Source organism: Hipposideros armiger, unplaced genomic scaffold (genome assembly GCF_001890085.2).
Source record: "Hipposideros armiger isolate ML-2016 unplaced genomic scaffold, ASM189008v1 scaffold_1181, whole genome shotgun sequence".
NCBI lineage: Eukaryota > Metazoa > Chordata > Mammalia > Chiroptera > Hipposideridae > Hipposideros > Hipposideros armiger.
This window is the reverse complement of record NW_017732531.1, coordinates 42,995-49,122: the sequence shown is the minus strand read 5'-3', so window position 1 is coordinate 49,122 and position 6,128 is coordinate 42,995.

The following is a 6,128-nucleotide window of genomic DNA, read 5'->3' as shown; positions in this document are numbered from 1 at the left end:
CTGTCTTGCCTCAGTCACAGTCGTGGGGGAATAATTAGCCCTACTTTAAAGGGAGCGCTTCTTTGGTTGGTCACACCTACCACATCTTAGAAACAAGATCCCAGAGAATGAAACTGTTTCTCCATAACTGCACCCAGGAACAAGCTAAAGAGTATTTTTAGGAAGATAAAAATGTCCAGGGCGCAACAAGGCAAAACAGACAAGCTCTCTGCATCCAATCAGAGCTCACCAGACAAGCAAAGAGGGAACTTCGGATCCAGCATGAGGAGAAAAATAAATTGAAACGGAACCAGAACTGACACAGATGGTTACAATGAGCAAGAACATTTAAAAAGCTGTGATAAGGGCTGTATGCCAATTATACTTCAATAAATCATTTTTTTTTAAGAAGAGGAACTGAGCAAATGTTAAAAAATGGTTGTCGGGTACTAACTTGTCTTTTCAATACAATCAGAATTAGAGAAAAAAAAAGCCTTGAAAAGAGAATTACTTTCTCACCATGTGAGTCAATGTTGCTCAGCAATGTGTCCGTACGCCTTTATGGACTCATCTTCCAAAACCATCTGTGGGCAGCATCCTACACTTGGGGAAACTCTTGGCCGGACTGTGCACAGACTGGAAGCAAGAGGTGCTGGGGCTCCGTCAGAAACTGCAAGGAAGCCATTTGGATGAAGCATACAGTGCGAGGGGAAGACCAGGGAGGGGGGACACTCCAGGTAATTAGAGGCTGCGCTGACTGTTCACTATTTTGGCATCAGTGAGGTTAGCATTTTGGCTCCAATACTGGCCCATGTTCAAACCCTCATTCTTGTCCTGCAGGAGCTGTTGGAACCTGGACAAGTCAAATACCCTCTCAGCACATCCTTTTGCTCCTTGATAACCTAGGCATATTAACACCTGCCTAAACTGATGACTTGAGAAGATTCCGTTTTATAACGTCTGCCACTCACTTCTTGTTCTTCGTTCTCCTCATAGGACTTAACACCATGTGAAATGATGGTATTTTCGTTTCAGTTTGACATTGCTGATATTCCACATTGCCTTACTTTCCCATCCACAAAGTAGGGTTCTTGTCTGTTCTGTTTAAGGTTGCATCTCTAGCGCTTGGTGTGTACAGCACTGGACACGTAGTAGGCACTCAGTTAATATTCATTCAGTGAAAGAGTGAACTCTGGGAGCATGACACTGCATCTGAAAAGCTGTAGAAGATCAGCATTACAAAATGTTTATTTAGGTTCTTAGAACAAGGCCATGGCATCAAATATATAAGATTGTATAAGATCATGGCATCAAATGTAGAAGATCTTGCCAACTTGTCAGGTGATAAGCGAAGCAAGTGTAGCCAGTAGTCTAATTCTGAGCTCTCCCTAAGTTCACTATTTCAGTCAAGGTCAAGCAAACTTTTTCTGCCTTGGGCGAGGTTGAGCAATACTAGATTTAAGGAAAGAAGCAAGTAAATAAAATGTTCCTTCAGATCTGCCTGGATGAACCCCAGCTCTGGCCCCAGGAGCTGGCCCCCTGGACCATGGCACAGAAGAGGTAGTTAATAATAAATTACAAACATGGCGCAGCAACCATAGGGAGACCCTGTGCCCCCTCCCTCAGCACACAGGTTCACTCACTGGCTTGCTAACCCATGGGCTTAATCAGCATCAAAGCGAAACAAATCCAATAAAACGTTTCCCTGAGCTAGGAGTGAGTTTAATGATTCATTCTCATTCATTCTCTCTCTCTTCTTCCTGCCAAGAAGTTGATCATAGCGGCCGGGAGAACAAAGGAGCAGGCATTTCAGAGAAGTCATCCTCCTATCTCTCCTTCTCTTTTGCTCTCTCACAAGAATCAAGGCCCTGCCCTAATGCTTGCCAAGACGTAGTGATACATGCCATTGGGATAATGGTGTCATTTGCGTCCCCGCAATGGCAACACATTAAAGTGGCACCATGTTGCTACCTTTGTATTGTCTTGTAGTGGCAGTGAAAATGCTGTGCTCAGATCCTCTCCTGCAGGGGATGTAATTGACTGATGGCTCCCAGCGGCTGGCCCAATGGTGGCACCTAGCCTGTGCTCCCCGTGACACACCAGTGACTCCGTACAGTGGGGGAAACTAATGCAGCTTCATTCCTGCAAGACTCGGGACCTTTTTAATAAATGACTTTTTTTTTATCCCCCCTCCCCCAATTTTACTAAGATATAATTGACAAATGAAGTTGTAATATATTTAAAATGTACAACGTGATGACTTGATGGGTATACATTTTGAAAGCATTCCTGCATCGACATAGTTCATGTATCCGTCACCTCTTACATTTACTTTTTTTGTTTGTTTGTTTTGGTGAGAACACTTACGTTCTTTGCTCTTAGCAACTTTCAGTTATACAATATAGAATTATCAGCTATAGTTACCACATTATACATTGAATCCTCAGATCTTATTCATCTTATAACTGAAAGTTTGTACCCTTTTATGATAGGTGACGCTAGTTTGAGGAGATGCCATTGGCCCAGTTGAGATGTTCTCGGGACTGTGTTGCAGTTGGGAACTCTTTTATCCATTTCTCTTCCTTTCTTTCTCCTTCACAAATATCAGGCCTGGAGGCGCTCCCGCCTTCCTCCAGCTTCCTCTTCCGAATTCTTTGTAGGCTTTTCCTGTTCTAAATCTCATGCACACCTAATTCTGTCTTCTCAGACAAACTGAATGAACACAAGTGGTGCCAGGCAGTAAGATGGGACTTGGGGACTGTCCCACTCACAGCAAGTCAGTTGGCCAACAGGATCTCATCCTGAATGATATATGTGGCAGAGCATCCCTGCCATAAGTTCGTATAGATCTCACTAGGGGTGATCTAGGAAATTGTCTCAGTGGAGGGAAAACCCTTGCAGTGCAATGACTCCGACAATTGAAAGATAGCAAAGAAACAACACTTACAATGACAGTAGAGAGGGAAAGAAATCTTCCCAGTGGGTGAAGCTCAAAGTCGTCTGTATTAGGTAGCTCAGGCTGCCACCACAAAATGCCCAGACTGGGTGATTGAAACAATAGAAAATTATTTTCTCACAGTTATGGAGGCCAGAAGTCCAAGATCAAGGTGTGGGCAAGTTTAATTCCTCTGAGGCCTCTTTCCTTGGCTGGCAAATAGTCTTCTCGCTGTGTCTTTCCTCTGTGTGCACGTACCTCTGATTTCTTTCTGCATGTCCAAATTTTTTCTTTTTATGACAGCAGTCAAATTGGATAAAGGTGGAGTAGGGCCGACCCTTAAAAACCTTATTTTAGCTTAATTACCACTTTAAAGAACCTATCTCCAAATATGGTTATATTGTGTGGTATTGGGGGTTTGGACTTGAACGTATGGATTTTGGGGGAACACAGTTCAGCCCATAACACACTCATCCAGTCATCTACTTTGTGTGACAAAAGAAGGGAGCCCAAGGCAAGAATATATCGAGAATCTGAAGCAGTGGTCAATGGCCTGGCCATCTGGTCAAGGTTCCGGAAGAAAAAGGACTGACTGGTAAAGCTGAGACACAGAAGTCGAGGATAGAGGCATGTGGATGGACATACAGGAGTGGCAATGGGATAAAAAATTTTGTATCACATCTTAATCCCACCAGGAAACATTAACCTTAGAGAGGCACTGTACAACCATGTAGACACATTGGCTCAGCCATTTGCCATTAGCCGGTTTTCATTATGGGCTGCCCCAGGACCCATACCATGAGCATGTGAAGAGAATGGCCATGCTGACAGAGGTGGAGGCTACCATGGGCCCAATAGCATAGACTTCTACTTACCCAGACCAATCCAGCTGCAGCTGGCCCTGGATGTCCAGCTTATTAGTGACAGTGACCAACATGGAACCCTTGATATGGCACTACGGCTTGAGGAGACAAACCAGCCATTTGGTTTCACGCAGCCTCTTCCATCCTGGAAGGGATAATGGGTAGTCCTTGCAGGGATAGACCTTTGGGTTTGCATTTTCTGCCTGCAGAGCTCCAACCAGCACCATGGTGCAGGGACTTATAGGATCTTCTGATCCAAAGGCAGGAAATCCCACATAACATGGCTTCCAACAAAAAGACCACCTTCACAATGAAAGAGGAATTGGAGTGAGCGCTGATGTTTCTAATCTACTGGCTTGGGTGGAATTTTCTTGGAACTGCTCAGCAGTCTGAGACGTTTTACTACTTGACCCCCCCGCTTCCTCCCTCCTGCTCTTCATAGACACCAGACATGTATCAAGATCTGAAAGCTCTGTCTGCCTTCCTAGCTCTCTCTCCTCCCATTGCCAATAAAGCTCATGCATTTCTGATCCTGCCTTACTGTCCCTTTTTCTGAGGACCTGAGCTAACATAAATCCCCCTCAAGGAAGAGCGTCTCCATCCCTATCACCTGTATGTGGTCAGCTTCCATAGGCTAATTGATTCTATGTCCTTTTATCACCCTAAATAACTCTACTTACAAGTTTTAATTTAATTGTGACTATTCCAAGTGTATTACTAGAGTCTTATTTTACCTCTTTATAAGAGAAGAAAAAAACCACATTTTGGCTCAAATCATTTGATCACAATAAAAATCACAGAACTCTCCTGTTAATGCATTACACATAATTATATTTGAACTTTCTGCCTTAAAAGAAAATTAATATTTTGTCTGAATGGATATATTAATTTTTAAAACTTAGTTTTTTTGTGATAGTAGCTGTTAGAATCTTAGACATGAATCTTCCAGGATATCATATTTCATGGATTTTGTAACACATTCCAAATGTTATGTATCTTAAGTTTTAGTGATTACTAAGGTGATTTTACCATCCAGGAAAACCGGAATACCAAAGTTTCCACTCATTTAGCTTTTTATATTTTAAAGACATTTCACTTTTAAGACAACACCCCCCACCCCACCAAGGTGTATAGAACACCAATCAATAGGTTCATAAAACGTATGTCTAATTGCTTTATTTGCTGTACTTGACAGCTTTCAATTAATTTAGATTTAGCTAACCACCCCATTTTGAGGGTTTCTGCCAATTCACCATAGCAAACAACTCACTTTCTCCCACCTCCCAATTTAAAAATGACTCCCAATTTCCCTTATATTCCTTTCTAAGCATTCCCAAATCTGTAGACTATAACAAAAAAAGTGATGAACAAACAACAAAAATAAGAGTTTATTTTCCTCGATACCCCTGAAAGCATGCGCTGCTGAATTTCTGTGTTTCTTGCGCAACTCTTGAGGCCTCCAGAAAATTGTGAGCTTCTTGGGGACAGAGGCTTGACCATTCTTCTTGTGTTCCTGTGGGCGGGTAGTTCTCAACAACTGTTTCCTGTTTCTCTAGCAGATGCTCCCCTTCCCACTTTGAAAAAAATCTTGCTCTGAGGAGCACAGACAGTAGAAATTGACCTGTGTTTCCTACACAGGGGCTTGTACAAAGAGGGAATGAAAAAAAATTAAAAGTAATTGTAAAAAGAAAAAGGCTCTAAGCTTTTGAATTTTCAAAAGTTCTCACGGCTCTCCAACTAAAACTCAATGTTCCGAAAATCATGATGCCTGCTCCACAGTATTCTTTCGTGAAGTCCCGTTTTGATCGAAACCATGCTAGAAGGTCCCTCCCATGATCTGTTTAGCATCAAGATAAGGTCAGGCATTAATTAATGTTGAATTACCAAAGAATTCCTATGGAAATGCATATGACATCTACATTATAACCATAATTAGCTAATTAACCAATCAATTAGAATGATTAATGTGATCATAATGAATGTATGGCAAATGGTTATTAATTCCTAGAGTTTCCAAAGTGAATGCATTAATCACGGTTGAATCCGTGGTATAATGTGGGTGCCTAATTGTCTTCATGAACCCTGGGTGTGATGTAATAACTTACATCTGCCTAGAACTTTTGCGGTTTATGAAGCACTTAGCCACGTGTTATTGTGTTCCTTACAACAAACTTGTGAAGTCCTGGAAAGTTTTATAGTTTTGTTGTTCTTTCCATTTCACAGGTGGTGAAGCCGTTTCAGAGAAGCTGTGTGGTTTTTCCAGTATCACACATCTTTGTCTGTCTTCCTTCAGCTAAGTCTTCTAACAATCTTGCTTGGTATTTGAAGTTCTGAACGTAAACATTTCCACT